The sequence below is a fragment of the Macadamia integrifolia genome, chromosome 11, assembly GCF_013358625.1.
Source record: "Macadamia integrifolia cultivar HAES 741 chromosome 11, SCU_Mint_v3, whole genome shotgun sequence".
In the NCBI taxonomy this organism is placed as follows: Eukaryota; Viridiplantae; Streptophyta; class Magnoliopsida; order Proteales; family Proteaceae; genus Macadamia; species Macadamia integrifolia.
The window spans coordinates 13,463,827-13,486,476 of NC_056567.1; the positions used below are offsets into that span (position 1 = coordinate 13,463,827).

General features: G+C 40.6%; 1 protein-coding gene across 1 annotated transcript in view; it reads right to left on the reverse strand.

Moving 5' to 3' along the window:
• Positions 1–22,650, reverse strand: part of LOC122094115 (26S proteasome non-ATPase regulatory subunit 13 homolog B-like) — a 105,722-nt gene that overhangs the window by 21,386 nt on the left and 61,686 nt on the right. The window lies entirely within an intron of this gene.

A 22,650-nucleotide genomic window follows, 5' to 3' on the forward strand; every position in this document is an offset into this window, starting at 1 on the left:
GTCGTACAAGTAAAGTTCCAGGTTGAGGAAAGTCTGAAACGCCCATACAATCTCAGAACTTTTATAGATGCTTTTCTTAGGTGTCCTAGTTCCATTCAGCAGCAGCCTTCTACCCAGGAAAATTCATTCAGCAAAACAAGAAGCTAATGCTTCATCTATGGCATCTTCACAACCTAGCCAGTCGTATTCTCCACCTTGACATGCTTCTGACATGTCATCTTCACGGCCTACTAGTCCATACTTTCCCCATCAGCGTGGTTCAAATAAACCTTCTGAGGCAACAAATTTTATAGTTCAGTGCTACTCGTACAACGAATTCAGACATATCAATGCTCAATGTCCCAGCCGTTTGGTTGCTTTTAATGATATGGATCCTCCTATACCTAATATTCCCAAAGAGAAACTTGGTTCTGAACAGTTGATTTAAGTAAAGAGCATGCGTCAAATGAAGTCCACGACACTCCCAGTGATGAGGAGCCCACATCCTTTTCCTATCATTCGTCATGTGTTGACCACGTGAAAAGTCATTGAAGATGAAGATTGGCATTGCAATAGTATTTTCCAGACCCGTGTAAAGTACAATGACCAATTGTTAACCTTGGTCATTGATGGAGGTAGTCACACTAATGTTGTCTCTGAAGACACTATTTGTAAGCTAGGATTGAAGACATAGCCACATCCAAACCCCTACAAGGTTACTTGGGTAAACAACACTAATCTCAAGATCACAGATAAGTGTCTAGTCACATATTCCATTAGTGGATTTAAGGATACAGTCCAATATGACTTCCTCCCTCGAAGGTGTGCCATATCCTTCTCAGTTGATCGTGGTTTTTTTTACCATAAAGTACAGCATTGGGGCTATGCCAACACCTATGCTTTCAAGTATGACAACAAGACTATGAAGTTCCATCCTGCCAAAGATCTCCCCAAAATTAAGCTCAAGAAGATGGTGAGATCGTTCCTCATTCAGCGTATTCCTTCAGATGGTCTCTTGGGTCCTTTTCCTAACTCGACATAGTCAAGTTCTTTTCATAGGAGGAGAGTTGATGTAGACACGGTTGCACTTACCTTGTTAGACCAGCATGACCGGCTTTAGAAGCCAAGAGCCAAGAAGAACCTGTACAGCCTAGGGTTTTGGTCCAACAAGGGTTAGAAATAAATCGGTAGCTTATTTTGTTTTTCTTTTCACATATTTTGTTTTACAGACTTGAACGAAGGATTGTTAGTAGGAGTTAGTTGGTTTATGTCTTTCCTTTTAGGATTGTTTCCCAGTTTATGCTAGTTACTTTTTTATTTTATGTCTTTATTTTCCCTATATACTGGCTATAAGCAATGGACAAGTTAAAGTGATTTGAATAGCTTAATGGTGAATTGGTTTTGTGCTCTGTGAGAGTGCGTGTTCCCTTCTCCCCCTCCTCTCCCCCCTACTACTCTGATCTTCCCCTTCTTCTCTAAGGCCCTCCATCACCTACTTGACCCATCCTAGAATCAAATCGAGCTAAAAACAGCACTTACAGACCAGATATTCTAACACCTTGCCCAAGTAACTACAATAGATGCATGGGCTTCACCAACATTCCATTTACTATCAACAACATGATCATAACCCATAGGAGCTCTACCAGCAAATCTTGTTTCTTATCTCCATTATGATAAGAGTTTAGATTGCAGTATACCACAATTCCAATTAAAAGATCTTTTGTTGCTCTTTTTTTTTTTTTTTTTTTTTTTTTTTAGGAAAATAGCTGACAATTCAACATGTCAAAGCAACACAAAAGTGATGGACCAAACATACATGTAGGAATTGAGGTCTGTATTACTATCATTGTTAACAACGTTAGTGGGGAGAATGCTTGAATGATCTTACAGAGCACACAAGCCCTTTTTTTTATAATAAGCGCAAAAAATTAAAAATTATAAGTATATCCACCAATCCAACCACCCCACACTAAATAGGGTTGGTGGAGAGGGGGAAGTACCATTGTGCCCCAGCGGCATTTATACAGCTATTCTAGCACTCCCCCTCAAGTTGACGCATATATATCACACATGCCTAACTTGACTAAACAAGGATAACATGATTAACTCTTTAGTGAACACATCAGCTAACTGGTCATCAAACTTCACAAAGGGAATACAAGCCAAACCAACATCCAACTTCTCTTTGATGAAGTGTCTGTCAATCTCCACATGTTAGGTATGGTCATGTTGCACAGGATTATGAGCAATACTAATAGCAGCCTTGTTATCACAGTAGATCATCATAGGAGGATGACCAAGTACACCAATATCATCCAACAACGTGTGTAACCACAACAACTCATAAATCCCCCATGCCATAGCACAAAACTCTACTTCAGCACTGGACCTAGTGACCACATTCTACTTCTTGCTGCACCAGGTGACAAGATTCCCATCCACAAAGGTGCAATAACCTAATATGGACAATCTGTCAAAAGAACCAGCCCAATCAACATATGTATAGGCTTCAACTCTGAAATGATCATGAGGAGATAAAAGGATCCCTTTTCTGGAGCTGACTTTAAGTACCTCAAGATACGTATAACTGCCCCATGTGGGAGGAATAGGGATTATGCATAAATTGGATTACCAAGCTAACAACAATGCAATATTAGATCGTGTGTGGAAGAGATAGATCAGCTTTCCAACCAACTGTTGATAATTGCCTTTGTCCCCCGGTTCACCCTCCTTTTCCTTGAGTCGAGTATTAGCTTCCACAGGAGTATACAAAAGGTGACAACCAAAATCAAGTATCAGATAATAGATCAAGGATGTACTTCCTCTAAAAAAAACAGATGCATTTAGAAGACCGAGCAACTTCAATCCTAAGAAAGTACCTTAGTTTTCCAAGATCTTTTATCTCAAACTCTCGACCAATAATGCTTTTAAGATGACCAATCTCAACATTTTCATTTTCTATTACCACAATGTCATCCATATAGACAATGAGCATAGTAACTCTATCACCAGACCTTATAAACAATGTGTGGTTAGCATTGCTCTGCATGTACCCCACAAAGATCATTGCCTTGTGAAACCTTACAAACCATGCCCAAGGTGACTGTTTCAGCTCATAAAGAGCACGCCTCAATTTGCAGACTTGCCTTGAGTTCCTTTACTGAAAAATCCTAGTGGAATATCCATGTACACTTCATTAAATCTGTTGGAGATCCCATCCCAAATTTATAGCACATGAGAGTAAAACTCGCACAGAAGTCAGCTTAGCAACCAGTGCAAATGCCTCTTGGTAGTCAATTCCATATTTTTGAGTGAACCTTCTAGCCACCAACCTAGCTTTGTACCTATCCACTGAGCAATCTAGTTTTTGCTTTACCACAAACACCCATTTACACCCAACCAGTCTGTTTCCATGAGAAAGAGTAACAAGTTCTCATGTATTATTCTTTTTTAGGGCTCCCATTTCTTCTACCATTATTGCCTTCCATTTTCCATCTACAAAAGCTTCCTACCAATTCTAGTGATCACGAACAGAAGAAAGGGAGGACACAAATGCTCGATAGGAGGGAGTAAGGGAACCATAAGAGACAACATAGGATATGGGGTGTTGAGTACAAGTCCTAATAATAAGTTGGTCAGGAGGAGTTGTACATGATGGAGTGTTACGCTCAGTAGGCTTTGGATCCAGAGCTAGCGAAGGGATGTGCAAAGGTGTTGTAATAGTGGTGGTGGTTTGAAGTTGCTTGTTTCTGGCGTCACCCTTACGATACACCTGAAGACTGGAATTATCGATTTGCCTCTGAAATTCTCCAATAGTATGTTAGACAGGAATCATCTCCCCCTGAGCTAGAACATCAATGTTTGTCCCACTCTCTTCAAAGAAGAATGGTGGCTACACTGGTGAAGCAAGTAGATTTAGCAGATCCAGAGTCACCTCTTCACTATCAATACCTGACTCCTCCTGAACAGGCGGCAAGTAGTAGCCAACAGGCTCATAAAACACAAAATCCATAATGATTATAGTATGTCGAGTAAGAGGATGGTAACATTTGTATGCTTTCTGTGTAAGCAAATAACCCAGAAAGATACACTTGATGCTATGAGGTTCCAATTTCCCTAGCCAGTGATGATCTCGAGCATAACAAGCACACCCATAAATTTTTGGAAGAACCAGGAAAGATGAATCTCCTTTTAGAACATCAACAGGAGGTCAGAAATCAAGAACTCGGGTTGGCATGTGGTTGATCAAGTAAGCAGCAGTGAGGACAACATAACTCCAATATCTGAGATGGGACCTGTCTGGCGAACATCATTGCGTAGGCAATGTCTAGTAAATGTCGGTTCTTGCATTCAACCACTCCATTCTGAGCTGGAGTACCAACACAGCGATTCTGATGTATAATCCCATGATCAGCAAGCCATGTAACTGGTTCCATAATCACTTCGAAGAATTTTCAGAGTAGCATTGAACTGTATCTGAATCATTTTATGGAATCGCTGAAAACAACTGAACACCCTCACTCGTGTTGCATCATATACACCCACATTGTGTGTGAGAACAATCAGTGTAAGACAAAACCACCGTTTGCCAGAAATAAATGTTCAGCGAGACGGGACCCCAAATATCAGAGTGAACCAAATGGAAGATTGAATATAACTGGAATGAGTTTGTTTAGCTAGGGTATAAGCTTAAAAAAAAATCTTCCCTATTACATTGCTTAACTAATTGCAGAAATAAGAGATAATGTCCTAAGTGGAAGGTGTCCTAAACGACAATGCCATTGTTGCAGATCAGAGGGAAGAGAGTGTAGTTGATAAGGAGTAATAAAAACATCAATTGTAGGAAGACAACCATCATCAAGCAAATAGAGATCACCATACACCTTACCACATCCAATCATCGTCCCCATCACCAAATTCTGAAAAATGCAATGGGAAGGAAAAAAGGATATTTTACAGTTTAAGTCCCTAGTAAGGCTACTAATAGGTAGTAGGCTAGTAGCAAAATTAGGGATATGTAAAACTGAATTCATTGTGAGATGAGAACACTGAATAGAACCCTTTCCAGAGACAGAAGATAGGGTGCCATCTGCGACCCTAACTTTCTCTCTACCTGAGGTGGGTAAATATTAGTGAAAAAGGTTGGAAGAACCGGTCATATGATTAGTGTCACCAGAGTCGATGATCTAAGGACTGGAGACTACTGATGCAAACTGACCAGAAAACAAGATACCTGAATGGGAAAAGTTGGAACCTGAAGGGACTGAATTGGTAGGATCTGGTGAATTGGAAGCCTTCAGCATACAATTAAAAGCCTGGAGTTCCTCCTGGGAGAGTAGTATCAATTGTAGATGGTGTGTCACAGTTTCACTCTAATGAGCCTTGTTCTTGGATTTACCACGAGCACACTTGGCTTCAAAGTTATCCGGTTTCCCATGAAGTTTCCAACATGTTGCTTTGGTATTGTATGGCTTGTTGCAATGTTCACATTTCACCACCTCCTTGCTAGTTTCATTAGTACAGGTTGCTCCCTCATATTTAGTGGAACCAGTTTGTGGGGCTGATTTCTCAGTAGTGATAGGATAAAGCATATTGTTTCAACGACACTCCACCGAGTGAACCAGTGCAAAGGCCTGTTCCAAAGTAAGGAAGGGAGATCGGTTAAGTACTTGGACACGAATCTAATCATACTCAACATCCAACCTAACCAAGAAATCATACACCCTAATTCTGTCCACATGTTTTGTATAGGGAGCAATGTCTTCAGCACTGGAAGGATGAAAGTCTGCAAAGTGATCAAGCTCATACCACAGAGTTCGAAATTCAGCATAATACTTGGACACAGAGAGGTCCTGTTGAGTATTGATACGAACTTGTGAAGATCAAATACTTAAGCACCATTCCCTATGTGTCCATAGGTTTCCTTAGCAACAACCCAGATCTAAGAAGCAGTTTCTCACAACAAGAATCCTCTAGAAATAGACTGATCAATAGAGTTGATCTAAAAAGACATTACCAGCTAGTCATTGGTGATCCATTTGTCCTCAGGGGTACCCACTTCAGAGAGGTTCTTTGATTTGCTTGTGATATGTCTAGTAAGATCACTGCCAGCTATAGTGAGACTGGTAGTTCTAGACCAGATGAGGTAATTAGTTCCCTCCAATTTCACAAAGCAAACACCAAAAGGTATATATTCATTGCGACCTTGCCAATGAGATATTGAGGTTGCAGTAGTTACTTCAGACATGATGGTACTAGGGAGAAATCGACAATAAGAAGAGAAATACCAAAACTTCAAAATCAACAGTCAGAAAGAGCCCAAACTAGGATCGAATTGCCATATAAGGGTAATAAAGCACTCCTCTAAAAATTATCTAATTCTAATGAAGAACTGGTGAGATAGAAAAATTAGGGTTGTGAAGAAAACTCTATATTTTCAAAATAAGGATCACACACACAACCTTGGCAGATAGGGCCACAAGGCTGGTCGAAGTCCCCTATAGGGGTAATGAAGGTCTCCTCCAAATCTCAACTGAGTCTAAAGGAGAGGACCCAAAAATCTATGGGAATAGGGTTTTTGGAGAAAACCCTAATTTTTGGGAAATCACTGGTGAAGATAGATATCAATCTTGCAAATAGTGATAAGTCATTCCAGGTTGTTGTACTTGATTTTCAATAGGTGGAGATTTGTTCTTAAAAGTGGGAAGAAACAAACTCCAAGAAGGGAAGAATAAAAAATCGCAAAGAGGGAAAGAACCCTAATCGATTCTTGCAAAGTTTTGGCCTTTTAAGACATTGAGGTGATGTGTAGGACAGCACCTAGATTCGTATAAATCACCTCATTAGTGCTGCCCTATGGGGGGGAAGAATGCTGAAAACCCTAGGTCAGTTAGGCTCTAATATCATGTTAACAGCATGAATGGGAAGAATTCTTGAATGATCTAACATATCACACAAGCCCTTTATTTATAATAAGCACAAGGTTCACAATATAGGGTTTCGACCAAGTTTCGACCCCTGAGGAGAGCAAAATTTTGGTCAAAACCTGGGAAATTTCGAGGATACTGAGGAATTTTTCCCGATATGGTGGAAACTTAGGTTTCAACCCCCAAACATTTTTTTTGTCTGATTTTTTGTGTACATCCTATTTTAAACATTTCTAACACATTCCCATTATTAGTTAAAAAAAAAAAAACACAAAGTTTTACTTGTGTGGTGAACCAAAGGTTCGATAATCATTACGCTGACTTGTTGACTTAAAATTTGAAACTACACTACATAATGACTATCTATAGTCTACAATCTACATCAAAACATAAGACATAGATCCAAAATAAATAAAAATATTACATCATCAATGGTTATCTATCAACACTCAACAGTAGTAAATCAATTACTCAACACTCGAAAGTAGTGACTCAATTCCAAGTAAAGTGTCTAGGCGGTTCCATCCCACGAGCTGCGTACCACTGCAGATGCCGTAGCCACTCCTCTAAATGAGAGACATGCATCTCATAACATATTCTAGGCCCAATCATCTTCGTAGTCTCTCACTGCTCTTTTATAAGATTCATCATCAACATTAGCTACGTATCCCAACCTAGGGAATTGGTTAGTCACAATCATTGGTTGTGGGTATGGCATAGAAGGTTGGGATGGATACTCAAAGACAATGTCAACAAAAGATGACCCATCACCTGTAGAACCCTCCTGTTCGAATGAGACTATAATCGTGAAGAGAAGATAGCATATGCATGACCTTGTCTTTTTTGCGAGATAGGGGACAAGTTTTTGCAAAATGTCCTTTTTCACAGATATAGCAAGAAGTAGACTTGTGCTTTCCTTTGAATTGCTTTTTTCAAAGAAATCTCCATTTTTTCTTGAACTTCGGGGAACGGAAGGAGAACTTCTTTGTAAGTTTTCTTTTCTGAGAGAAAGGAGGGAACTTTCTGTAGTGAGAAGACTTCTTAGTAGAACAATCACAGGACCTGTCACCTTTACACTTGATCTTGAGGTAAGATATATCACAGGCAGAGGAGACTTTATCAGATCTGTCTTGCAAATCTTTCCAAACCTTTTTGATGTTGCAAAGTTTATCAAGGGCAGTAAGAGCATAGCTGTAAAGTGAACCAATAGTACATGAGGCGAGAAGAATGTTCTGGTTTCTCAATAACTGCTGTGTATCTGCACCAAGGGGTCTGGAAGAGAATTCAAGAAGACTTGTTTGAGATTTTCATCATCAATACCACCAATCTTATGGAAACGATCAGTCATCCTTGAGAAATGTTTGTCAAGATCTGATCTGTTTAATGAGCAACACTTCATTTGAAGGAATTCATCACGGGCCTTTAATAAATCATTTGAAATTGGGCCAAGAAATTCCTAATAGAGAGTGGTAATAAACTGGCTCTCTATGAGTTGGACAAGTTGGAGTTGTCTGTAAGGGCCAAGAGTTAAATACCATTCTCTGAGTTTTCCTTGGAGTCTTGCAACAAATTTAGACAAGACTGTGACGGTGGAAGCGCCTTCATGAAGTAATTCTGCATTGATCCATGTGTGAAAATCTGTAATTCTGGATGCCCATTTAGGTACAGGTATATCATCAAGGGTAAAATATTGTTTAGGGTCCTGGTTTTGGTATGGAGTATAAGGTGTGGGTGGAATAGGATTTGGTCTAGGTGGATCCTCAGGATTATGAATTTCAGGGTCGTCATCCATTTCGGCAACATGAGGAGCAGTAGGACGAGGACCATCATTCATAAATGAGGGAAGAGGATCTGTAATGGTAAGGTTTGTAAGGTACTCAGAAAGCATTTTCTGAGGGGGTAACAATAGTATGGATAGATTTAGGTGGTTGAGTATTTGCAGGGGTTGTAGCTGGTGCAGGTGCAGGCTGAGGATTAGGTGGTGGAATTGGTACTGGAGGTGGCGGTGCTGGGTAAGGAACGGGCATAGGATAGGATGTAAAGGGAGGAGGTGCTGGTAGGGCATCTGCATATTCTTCTTCATAATCAATCATCACTGAGATCCATCAGAGTTGTAGTAGATGTCCATGCTGGAGGAAGTCTACCACGAGATCTACCTCTAGTAGCTCTAGTCCTTTTAGGAATTGAACGTTGTTGTCGTTGGAGTTCTTTGAGTTCTTCAATAGGGAAAGTCCGTGGAGAAGAGAAACTGGCGGAGCAGGAGAGGTGTATATAGTAAATGGATCTTGTGGAACAATACTTGGAACTGTAACTGGAAGTGGTTGCTGTCTGCTTGTTGCAAAAGAAGGTTGTGGCCGTTGTAAACTTTGAAGTTGGGCTTCAAGGTACCTGAGATGCTTTTCTTTTTGTCCAATAATGGCAAAAGCAGCAGAGGTATCTGCATGCACCTGATCAATTTCTCTGCGAAGAGACTGTAAGAGATGATCATGATGAGTTATTGTACCATGGGTTTGTTGTGTGTGGGCCAGAATTCTTTCAAGATACTGGTTCTGGACCGTAGCATTTTCTGCCTGCCAATTCAAAGCTGCTTCTGCAAGAGAAATTTCTAAAGATTGACCCGTAGCACGGATTGAAGGTTTTACTTTCCAAATATGGCGAATACTATGAACATCTAGGCTAGAGTCATTGGGATCTGGAAAATTCTTGAGGGGGGAAGAGGAAGAAGATCCTGGTGTGTACATGCAACAGGGAGGAATGATTGGAGGAGGAAAATCTGGTTTTAGTGGAGACTTGCAGGTAGAGGGAGAAGATTTGGTGGTGATGACCTATTTTCCATATTTGACAAAGAAAGGGTATTTGGAATCATCACTGAGGGGACCGACAGAGGAGTCTCCTGAGTCATAACGTTCTCGTAAAAGTTGTTGGGAAGACTTTCGTCCGGAAGAACGTCGTGGAGGAGGCATATCATCCTCTGAATCTTGTAGACAAGCATCACAGTCACAAAGGTCAAAATATTTATGACCAGTAACGGGATCTTGGAAGAAATAGATTGGGTCTCCCGTGGAATCAAAAGATTTAATAGGAATTTTTTCTTGAATCATACCAAAAGAGGTTGGGAAAGGAGAAGGACGGGGTTGAGGTCTTGGAAGAGGAAACCGGATTTCTGCCTCACCATTAGGATGTCTGACATATTCTGGATCTGTAGACTGGACAGGGTCTGGAGGGGCTTGTGGCTGAGACTGAGCAACCTGTTGTTCATAGGCTGTAACCCAAGAAGAAGGGAGGAGACGAAGGAGTTCATCTCTTGAGATCCGTCGTGGGACATAGGTACAGCAAGGGACTTAGTTAGAGTCCATTGTGATGAACAAAAGCATCTTCTGTATGGCCAGTAAGGAGATCAAAAGCATGACTTTGCAATCGATAGGCCATCTGGTAATGTAAAGTAGCAGCCTTAGCATTAGCATGTTGTGGAAGAGCAGTAATTTGGATCTGAAATTTAAGAGCAGAGGGGAGAAGAGGATCTGACAGTGGGATGTTGAAGTTAGGATACAGAGTCAAAAACACTGTCCCTGCGTTCAAGGTTATCTGAACAGTATCGATTACGGCATGTTGATACCGCAAAAATCGACTGTCAAGGAGGGCTATGCGGGAAACGACGGGAAGTCCTTTTTTGCCATGAAAAGAAAGAGCAAACTTAATGGCTCCAAGATGGAGATGAGTATAGCCTTGCTGGATCCACTGAGGGATTAATTCCAGAGGTATCTCGAGAGTGAAGAGTTGTTCTACTTCAGTAGCTGGGACTTGGAATTGATCAAAGAGAGAGGCTTGAACCAATTCTTTCAGAGGAGGATTCTTCCTAGGTTTAAGAAGAGTTGTCCATTTTGAAGGAGTTGGGGTTTTTGGGAAGACAGTGTAAGGATTCAAAAGTGGTGTAGGGGTAACAGGAAGAACTTGATCATCAAGGACATAAGAGAGTTCATACCGATAATCTAAAGAGGAGGAGGATGAAGAACGAGAAGACGAAGAGCGTCGAGGAGAAGAAAAGAGAGAAGAAGAGGGTGAAGTCATAATGTTTCAATAAAAAGTAGGGTTTGATCCAAGTCTGAACCATCACCATCCATCGAAGAAACTATACTAGGTAAGGAGCTAGTCGAGGCCGATCAAGACCCCCTGATCATAGTACCTATCTGCAGAGCAACCCGAGCCAAAAAGGGCACTGAACGGCATCCTTAGCCTGAAAGCCCACCACGTTCAAGGGTCTTTTTCTACCAGAAGGAACCATAAGCAGGGATTACTTGCAAAAGGGCGTGGCCTAGACTGTATCCTTATCTAAAACAGGTTCAATCCGAAAGAAGGCGATAGCCAGAGAAGGAGTTTAGCAGGAGAAGGGGAAGGGAATTGCTGGCTTTGATACCATTTCTTTTTTTCTTTTGGAAACCACAGATGTTCAAACACCTACCTCTGTCTTTATTAAGATTATAAGGCTCTATTTATAGAGCAATTACAAGCAATAACAACAGTACAACAGTGGATCCACTGTGGATCCAATGCATACAGTAACTATGTACAAAGCACAAGGACGCTAAGCACGAGGAGATAATACATTGGATTCTCCTTACAAGAAGACAAAACTTTAAACAAACATCAATCCCAAGATGATAAGATCATATAATTATATGGGACCAACCACTAACTGCAATCAGTACTGTCAGAGCTACTGGCTGGGTAATAGCTGGCAGCATCGATTAACTAGCCATTGTAGGCATCGAGTAGATGGTTAATACGTGGATCAGTGAGTCTGCCTATTTGATGAAGTTCCCATGCAGTATCAAGGCGGAGGAGAAGTGGGGCTGGAACTTGACTTGGGGAAATGTCATTAGCAGCACACATGGTAGCCAAGAAATATCTCCATTCATTTCTGTGTTGAACCCAAGTGGTAAAGAGGTCATAGGGCCTGACATTGATCACGTGAAAATCAGGATTGTAATGAATATAATGGCAGGGTTGGTCTTTAATGGTCTGATGGATGAGCGGTGGCCGGCATGGTTTAAAGTATCTTCAATATCGATACGATACCCTCCGATACGTATCTTAAATTTAGCTGACCGATACGATACACACCGATATGATACATGAAATTTTTAAAATCCTTTCATATCGATGTATATCCTACGATACATACTGATAAGCATCAATACACCACCAATACATATCGATACGATACGATATGCAACGATACGACTATGAAAAATATAAAATCGAGGTGAAATGTACATTTCGATATGTATCGGTACGTATCGATGAGTATCGGTATATATCGATTTGTACGTATCGATTTGTACGTATCGGTATGTATCGATCAATACGTATTGGTGAGTATCGATATGTACCGATACAGTGTGCTACGGTCATATAATGGCCAAGATGGGTAATTTTTCAGAAAAACACGATTTTTTGAGGGGTTTTGTTGTAAAGTTGCTACCACCCATATTTCTCTCTAACTAAAGTGGAAATCAAGGCTGGGAACAAGGATTTTACATTTATGGGACAACTACAAACCTTGAATTCTTAGTGCAATACCCTCAATTTAGTGTTTATGCATAATACATGTTATTAATAGCTTTTTTTAACAAATTCTTTATGCAAAAGTGTTTAAAAGAATATTTCCTATCCATTTATGTGTGTATCTTTAGCTTATCTTAGCGTATCTCCAATACGATACGATACCCTCCGATATATATCTTAATTTTGGCCGATCGATACAGAAATCGATACTGATATTTTAATCCTCGGTGGCCGGTGGAAAAGGATGGTAATATGGTGTTGGTTTGGGTGCTCTTCTATAGTGTCTGGTAGATGGGAGAAGAGATTGAACCAATGGTTTATGGTGGCAAAAAGCTGTAGGAAGGTGAGGATGGTGAGGTTGGGTCTAGGAACGCCTCGGCTGGGAAACATCCAACGGGTGGTAAACCAATGGATAGTGCTTAGGGGAAGGCTTAGGGCAATAGTGTGGACTGACCAGAGGTGCCAAAATATACATTTGTAAATTAGGGGAAGGTCTTGTAGTTCATGTAAGGTAGTGAAGGTGAACAAGGTAAGGAAAGGGTAGTTCGGATGAAATGAAAGTCCAGGGAAAGGTAATCCTTCTCGGCAAAGAGAAACTTTAAGGAGTTGGAATGATGAGATTTTACTGTAAGAAATAACTTTTGTCAGAGTTAGATCTTGTAGTATCTCATATAGGAGGTTTGGTGGGAGAGAGCAGCAAAGGTTATGGCCTGGTGGTGGGGGGTGAGAATGGGAGGTTGAGGCTCCAGGAGTCATAGGAAAAAGGGTATGATCGCAAAGGTTGAGTTAGGGCGGGAGAGAAAGTCTGCCAAAATATTTTCTTTTCCTTTGATATGTTTGACATCAAATGACCATTGGGAGAACCACTGAGCCCATCGGAGAAGTTGTGCTTGAGGAAGAATCTTTTACCGGAATTCAAGCATTCGGGGGAAGCTTGACATGTCGAGTTTGACAAGGAATTTGTGGACAATGAGATGCAACTGGAATTTTTCAATACCACGCTTGACTGCGAGGATCTCATTAAAGGTGGAATGATAGTGAGCTTCAGAGGGCTTGAAAAATCCACTTTTATAACCACAAAAAGTTCTTTTTGTGACTGAATTTTGTTCTTCAAGAAGAACGGCACCCCAGTGAGTGTCACTTGCATCTATTTGTAAAATTCTTTTTCCAGTGGAAGGAATCTGGAGAGAGGAGATTTTTAGAGAGTTTCTTTAGAGCTTGAACTGCTGTAGTGTGATCAGACGACCAAAGAGGAGCCTTTTTTCGCAAAAGCTGGTGAAGCAGAGAAGTGTGCTTGATCTGCTAAGGTAGAAACTTTGTCATATAATTGACTATCCCAAGAAATTGCTGAACTTGATTTTTTGTCAGAGGACCATCTGGGAATAATTGTAATGAAGTTGCTATATGAGGCTGGAGATTATACTGTCCTTGTGAGATGGTAACTCCGAGAAAATCAATAGTAGGGACGCTAAACGAACCGATGCTCTCGAAGGATGGTCCATCGGCATATACACCATATTGTCCCGGATACCCATAATGCGATGCAGTTGATCTGGCACTCTCAAAGCCACTATCACCATGATGTACTGGTCTAGGGCTTGAGTCAATGAATTTTGGTGCATGCCAATGCCCAGATCCTCCACCCTGTCCCAAACTCATGGATTCTATTGTAGAAGACAAACTGGATATATCCATGCTTTGGCCCATCTGAGCTTTCTCATCATGAGGCCAAAACCTTTTGCGTGGTCCTCTACTATAGCCATAGTTTAAAGTATCTCCAATGCGATACGATACCCCTCCGATATGTATCTTGAATTTAGCCGACCGATACCGATACTTTAATCCTTGATCTTTAGTATATCTTAGTGCATCTCTAATACGATACGATACAATACGATATCCTCCGATACGTATCTTAAATTTAGCTGACCGATATGCCTACCGATACCGATACTTTAATCCTTGACTATAGCCTCTCAGTTGTCGGGAACCATGATGTTCATCTTGTGTAGCATGAGCGAACTCAGTCTCCCTTGTGAATCTGACTGGAGATGGTTGTTGAATTGTCACTTTGTTTTGTAGCTAATCTATCCACTTCAGCTCGTATGGCAGTTAATCTATCATCGTCGTTATATCCACCATCCCCATCAACACTACCATCATAATCATCATCAACATCAACATCATCATCATCATCATCATCACCTTGTCTGGTCAGGGGACCGAGTGGAATCCAATGAAGGGGACAAATACTCTTCTTCAATTCCAACAGGGTGGGCCTCAAATAGAAGTGGTGACTCAGCGTGAATTCTCCCCTCTTCTGACATATATTCTTCCACATCAACACCCATTCCTCAAGCAATTTGACTGCTAGGCCGACCACCAACCTCATATAAAAGTGGCTCACCTCGATCTCTAACCCACTCATAAAGGGGATCTTCATCATCTGACTCAAATTGGAAGATATCAGCAAGCTCGATTGGGGTAGTATCATTCTCCATGCCAAGGCGTATGTGCTCTTCTTTCAATCTCATATTATAGAGCACATAGACCAAGTCCGACAGCCGTGCAGCACCCAATCCGTTCCGTCTCTTGGAATGTATGAGGTTGAAAGTACTCCCATTGTGCTTACACCAGTGGCTATTAGGTGGGTTTCTATGATGGTGCATAGCTGAATATTCCAGCACACTTTAATTGTTACTTTGGACAAGTTGGGTGAGTCTCTTCCATATTGCACCCACCATTTAGCTGCATAAAACAAAAAGAGACTATTAGGTGGGTTTCTATGATGGTGCATAGCTGAATATGAAAGAAAAGAACAAGATCATTAGACCACCCAGCAGCAATGCTATCTCGAGTGGCCAAAACTCCCAGTTCCATCCCTAAAGGCTTTTATCTGTACGTTGGTACTAATGTTAGCAACTTAATGTTCATATCCTAGGTTAATAATTGCATCAATTAATAACGTCAACACTCACCTCCGTGTTGATGGCATTCTATGCGGTTGGGTTTTACTCAATCTTCTCCACTACAGTGTGAACTACATCTATGAGATCAGTTCTCAAGCCAAGCCTATGCTTGTATTGATATTTGGGGTTTAGGTAATAAGTTGAAAATAGATAAGGTGAATATTGGGTGAGCAAAACTATATATCAGTATTAACAAGTTCAAGTAAGGCGAATAAAGTAAAACTAACCAGCCTTATATAAAGGATGCGTGAGCTGCCTCTCCCAGCGGTCCTTGATTACGGCAAGGAACTTCTTGTTACCCTTTCGTTACACCGCTTCCACCTCCATCTTCATCATTTCAATGGCTTCTCATATGATTGGTAAGGTGGGTTTCTTATGTGAGTCAACCAACTTCAAGACGCTCACAATCGGATCTAATATCTTCACCACTTTCTTGAGATCCTCATAGAATTTTTCACTAGAAATAGTGGCTTGGGCTGGTTTTCCTCCCTGAGAGTTAGATCCATCCCAATTAAACAACTCCTCAGAAGCAAACATGGATCTCAATCCAGACTTCTTTGTCTCAAAGCTCTTCAAGGCGATATAATTCATCGCGAACCTTGTCAATTCTGGCCTCACCAAGTCTCCACCACATTTTGTTCTTAACAAGTTCAGAGCAAACCCATAGGTGTACGCATATGTGGTCACCTGCCTCTCTTTCTCTACCACACTTTTTACAATCTTCAAACTTCCCATGTCTTTTAACATGAGATCTATACAATGGGCTCCACAAGAAGTCCAAAATAGATGGTACCTTCGATTGTTCATTAGCTTTTCCCCAGCTTTCTTGAAGTTGTTCCCATTATCAGTGACAATCTATACCACATTCTTGACCCCAACATCCTTTAGCACCTCTTTCAAGATGTTGTAGATGTATTTTGCATCTTTCTTCTCACTGGATGCATCAACTGACTTTAAGAAGATTGTCCTTCCATTACAATTCACCATGAAATTGATGGACCGTCTAGTGGATCCAGTCCATCCATCACACATCATGGTCACCCCATAATACTCCCACATTGGCTTCAGATCCTCGATGTAATCTACCAACTATTTCTTCTGCTTTGGCAAATATACATTGTACATCTCATAAGTTGTTGGCCCCTTCACACCTGAACCAGCCCTACCAATCTCATCCAGCATGTTTTCGTAATATGACCCTGTGGTCACATTGGCTGGAATGCTATGATAGAAAGCCCACTTGGAGAAAAACATCCCCACTGCCCCCTTAACATTGGTCAACACTTGCTTCAATTTTAATTGTTTCGAGTCCTGCCTTCGATACAGTGCAGGATCAGATTGGAGAACCTCAACATTACGGTTACAAGATGGTGGTGGGGAGAGGCTTGGTCCCCCACACTCTAGGACCTCCTCAATGGAACATCTGGCTCTCTATGTCTCAACCTCCTACTCCTACTCCTCCTCCTCCTCCTCCTCCTCTGTGGCTCAGGGTCTTCTTCAACCGCTCGAGACGAACCAGCTCCCCTAGTCCTCTGTACCCGTCTTTCCTCATCAATATCAAGCTGAACTTTGCTTGCTACAAAAGTCCTCAATTGTTCACCCTCTTGTGCCGTCTATACATCATCCAAGTCAGGTTCCATATTGCTCCCCCAACTCTGGTAATGACTCAAGACAAGCATCATAGTATTCATCCCTAATTGCCCTCTTCTCCTTCCTCTTCTGCAACCCTCCTTTTAAATGCTCCAACATGCTCCTCTTGATCTTATTGGATACATTAGGGGAGCCCAACACATTCCTGTCCCCACGAGCTAGATGCTACTTTAATCTTGTGGCCCCACCAGACATGATTTTTTTTGGTATGTTGTGACTTCCTCTTTATCAACTGATAGGGGTCTCCCATACAGCCATGCAATGTCCCCACCTCTATTAGTCATTATACAACACTTAAAATCTCCCTACAAACATTGTTCAAACAAAAAAGAGACCAACTATAAACATATATGCATCCATAATGACTCATAAAAACAATTAAAGATGTTGAGACTGATGATAATCCCTATCGTGCTAGTTCCCTGGACCGATAGGGTCCATTCTATCCTATCGGCCCAATATTTTTAGTTAGGGTTACTTCTTTATCTTAAGGGTATTCTTGTATTTTTATTCTTATAAAATAATATTAAGGTTAGGGAAAACCTGCGATCAAACCATTCTGGTAAGATCGCAAGTCTCTTCTCATCTTTCAGGAGTCTCCTTCGGTTGTACCTCTCTCCTCTCTTCTTTTCTTCTTCTCTTCTCTCTTTCTTCTTCTGTTGGATTGATTACAAGGTATCTCGGATTGTAACATGGTATCAGAGCCTCTGTAATCAAATCTCAAGCTTTTCAAAAACCTCCCTGCTAATCTCAGTTTTGCGCTGAAATCTTCTGGGTCTACATCCGCTGCCACCTTAGCTCATGCAGGTACCTCAGCCTTTTTTACCACTACATCTACCCCCTTGATCATTGATTCAGGTGCTTCTGCCCATATGACTGATAAGTCATCACTTTTTAAAACTTTTTCTTTTAGTACCAGTTCTACATCTGTTATTCTTGCCAACGGTGTTTCTACACTTGTTCTCGGTCATGGTACTATATCACCCACATCCTCACTGAATTTATCTTGTGTTACATATTCCACAATTCCCATTAAGTCTTCGTTCTGTGAGCAAGTTAACTAGCTCATTAAATTGCTCAGTAACCTTCTTTCCCTCTTACTGTGTTTTTCAGGATCTTCACACGAGGAAGACGATTGGTAGAGGGCGTGAAAAAGATGGTTTATATTATCTCAACTGTGGTTCTCATACTACTTCTGCTACTGCTGTTGGGGATGTGACTCCTTTCCAATGGCATTGTCATTTAGGACATTTATCTTTAGCTAGGTTGAAACTTTTATTTCCTAGTTTTAAGTCTGTGATTAAGTTAGAATGTGAGGCCTGTGAGTTTTAACTGCATGTCACTTGATTAATCGCATGCCATCTTCAGTGCTTTCAAATAGGTCCCCTTTTTCTATTCTGTTCACTACTTTGCCAAGTTTTCATGTTCCTCCCCGAGTCTTTGGCTGTGTTTTTTGTCCATAATTTGCATGTGCAAGTAGATAAACTGTCTCCTAGGTCTACTAAGTGCATTTTTTTAGGTTATTCACGTACTCAAAAAAGGTATAAGTGCGATGACCCCATTACTCACAAGAATTTTGTTAGTGCCGATGTGACCTTCAAATTCTTTTCTCCTCAGGTGTCCCAGTCTGGTATGGAGTGGACTTCTCCATCTCTTCCACCCATTCCATCTCTTATACCCTTCCTTGATGTGCCCAGTGCCCAGTGCCAGTGACTCACCTCCTCTACAGATTTATCAACACAAGAAGGTTGGACAGCCAAGTGGAGAAACCAATACTCCAAATGATTCACTTCCTCCACTGCCGCCTCTCTCTAGTGAAGCTCCTCCTCCTTTTCCGCCTGATGACTTACCAATTGCTCAAAAGAAAGGTACACGTTCTTGCACTCAAAAATCTATGGTTGTGTATCCAATTGATAACTTTGTTTCCTTGTCTCATCTTCCCTCTTCCATCCGTGGTCTTGCCTTGTCACTTTCTACTAACCCTATTCCCCGCACCCATAATGATGCCCTAACTATTCATGGATGGAAAGCTGCCATGGATGTAGAAATGGATGCTCTCTTGAGTCGTGGTACCTAGAGTCTGGTAGATTTACCTCCTGGTAAGGATTTGGTGAAGTGTCGTTGGGTGTATACTATTAAGTATCACTCTGATGGCTCTATTGAGCAGTTAAAAGCCCGTATGGTTGCCAAGGAGTATACTCAGACATATCGAGTTGATTATTTTGAGACCTTCTCCCCAGTTGCTAGACTGAACTTTGTTCGTCTACTTATTTCTCTTGCTGTCAACTTTGATTGACCCTTGTTTCAGTTGGACATCAAGAATGCCTTCTTGTATGGTGATCTACAGAAAGAGGTGCATATGGAGCAACCTCCTGGTTATGTTGCTCAGGGGGAGAATAAAGGTTGTGTGTGTCGCTTACACAAGGCTATCTATGGACTTAAACAATCCCCTCGGCATGGTTTGACAAGTTTAGTGCTACCATAGTTACTTATGGATTTTCTCAGTGTTATTCTGATCATTCTGTCTTTGTTCGTCGCAGAGGTGATAAACTAGTTGTCTTGGTAGTTAATGTTGATGATATTATACTTAACTGGTAATGATGAGGCAGGAATTTCTGAAGTGAAAGCTTCTCTTCAACAACACTTTCAAACCAAGGACTTGGGTCAACTTCATTATTTTCTTGGGATTGAGGTGATCCGATGAAATAAAGGGATCAGTCTATCTCAAAGGAAATATGTGATGGACCTTTTATCTGATACTGGTATGCTTGCTTCCAGACCTGTTGATATCCCTATGGATCCTCATCAGAAGTTTGGGGTTGATGATGGCGAACCCCTCTAGGATGTGCATCAATACAAGAGTTTGATCGGCAAGTTGACATATCTTACTGTGACACGTCCGGACATCTCCTATGCTGTTGGAGTACTCAATCAGTTCATGCAGCCTCCTCAGAAAGCTCATTTGGGGCGCTATTGTCCATGTTCTTCGCTACCTAAAGGGTGCTCCTGGAAAGGGGCTGATCTATCGTCCTAATCGGCATATGGAACAAGTTGTTATTCTAATGTTGATTGGGCCGATTCTGCAAGTGATCGGAGATCTACTATGGGCTATTGTACATTTGTTAGAGGTCATTTGGTCACTTAGCATAGTAAGAAGCAAACTACCATTGCCCGATCCAGTGCAGAAGCAAAATACAGAGCTATGGCTCATACCACTGCTGAATTGATGTGGCTAGGTTTCTACTCTTGGAGTTGGGATTTCCCGTGACCAAGCCTATAAAGATGTATTGTGACAACCAAGTTGCGGTGTACATTGCTAGCAACCCGGTCTTCCATGAGAGGACCAAGCACATAGAGGTGGACTGCCATTTTGTTCGTGATGTTGTTCTGAAGAAGCTGATTGAGACCCTTTTTGTTCCTTCGTCAGATCAGTTGGCCGATATGTTCACTAAGTCTCTGTTTGCTCCTAGTTTTTGTAATAGTTGTACCAAGCTGAGCATGGATAATGTGTATGCTCCAGCTTGAGGGGGAGTGTTGAGACTGACGCTAATCCCTATCAGCGCTAGTTCCCCGGACCGATAGGGTCAATTCTGTTCTATCGGCCCAATATTTTTAGTTAGGGTTACTTCTTTATGTCTTAGGGGTATTCTTGTATTTTCATTCTTATGAAATAATATTAAGGTTAAGGAAAACATGTGATCAAACCATTCTAGTAAGATCACAAGTCTCTTCTCATCTTTTGGGAGTCTCCTTCTGTTGTACCTCTCCCTTCTCTCTTCTCTCTTCTCTTCTCTCTTTTTTCTTCTTTTGGTTTGATTACAAGGTATCTGGGATTGTAACAAAAGATAATTGCAAATTCCCAACAAAGCATTATATTTTTTTCCCTATTTTGAAAATAATCATTTAATTAATAAATAATGAGTAATTAAGAAACATCACATCAACTTCCAAACATGATTGTAAATGCATTTGTAATACATTCAATAAATTTCTTGAATTTTCAAAACAATAATAGACAATTTTTTCGTAATTATTTACCTTTTTAAAATAATTTCAGAATATATTTAATGAATTTTTGAAATTTTAAACAAAAATAACAACAACAACAAAAAAATAAAATAAAATAAAATAAACTGAAACCATCAATTTGTAGATCGGCTGATGGTGTTCAACATATATTAAGTTGAACACCAAAGACCAACTATTAACCCATTTTTTTTCAAAAAAATGTTGTAGGTAAATGAATTTCAAAAAACAGAAAATAAAAAAAAATAAAAAAAACATTAACATGCAAAAAACAATTTGGCCACCGTGAATGCGTATATTGGGTCCTCTTAAGCAACATATAAAAAAATTACATGATTCTACCCTATTTACTAACATATTATATAAAAAAATATATTTTTTTGGGAAGTTGGGACTTACCTTTATTGTCCAAGATGCCTTTCTTGTGTAGAGGAAGCACTAATCACCCTTAGATTCAAGTTTGGTAGTCAACAAATGAAATTCCCCACTGTTTCCCTAAGTTTCCCACACTTGGGAGGAAAAAAGCACAAGAGAAGGTCGAAATCTACTAAAACCAGTGAATGGTTTCTGTTTGGAATAACTTAAATAGGACATGGTTCAACCCAAATGGTCGAACCAAGTCGAAATTTCCCATGAAACATGGTCAAAACCTGTCAATACCAGGTTGAAATATGGGATTTTTTAAAATCGCCAGCGGTTTCATTTCAACCCCTGGCAATACCTGCAAAACATTTCACATGTTTCGCTCGAGTTCTCGAACCATGAATAAGCAAAGAACATAAAAAATTATAAGTATACCCCCCCCATCCAGCCGCCACACACTAAATAGGGTCGGTGAAGGGGGGGAAAGTCCCACTGTGTCGCTGCGGCACTTACACATCTATTCTAACAATCACTTTCACCCAGTTTCCAAAAGGGACAATTTGGGCCAAAATGATTCAATACCTAAATAACTATATTAGAACACAACCACTTATAATGCCTTAATGCAGACTAAGAATCCTAGGCAGACATCTTAAATGTGTTGTGGCTACATGTACACATCTAACAGATATAAACCACTAAAAGATGTGGTCCTTCACCTTAGCACACACATATACATCAGAAACACATGCATGTCTGGGATCTCCAAACAAGCCACAGAAAAACATGGCGTTGAACATCTATTGTTTTGGGTTTTTCCTTCCCTTTTGACTTAGTTTTGTGACATACAGTATACTGGAGACCATTCTCACGAAAAAAATATACCCCGCTCTCTCTATACACGAAACTAGTACCGGTCTAATCAAACACGCAAGAATTACATAAGTATGTGCATCAGAAATAAAAGCACACTTGAGATTTAGGAAGTAGGGATACAAACAAGCAAGCCCCAGGCCCAAGGCAATGACTGGAGGCTTTTCCTCAATGATAAAAGATTCCTCTTTCATTCTATCACTATCTGCGACTAAGAGATACCAAATGACACAGGATCTTCCCTAATTCTATCACTTTTTTTTTTTTTTTTTTTTTTTTTTTTTTTTTTTTTTTTT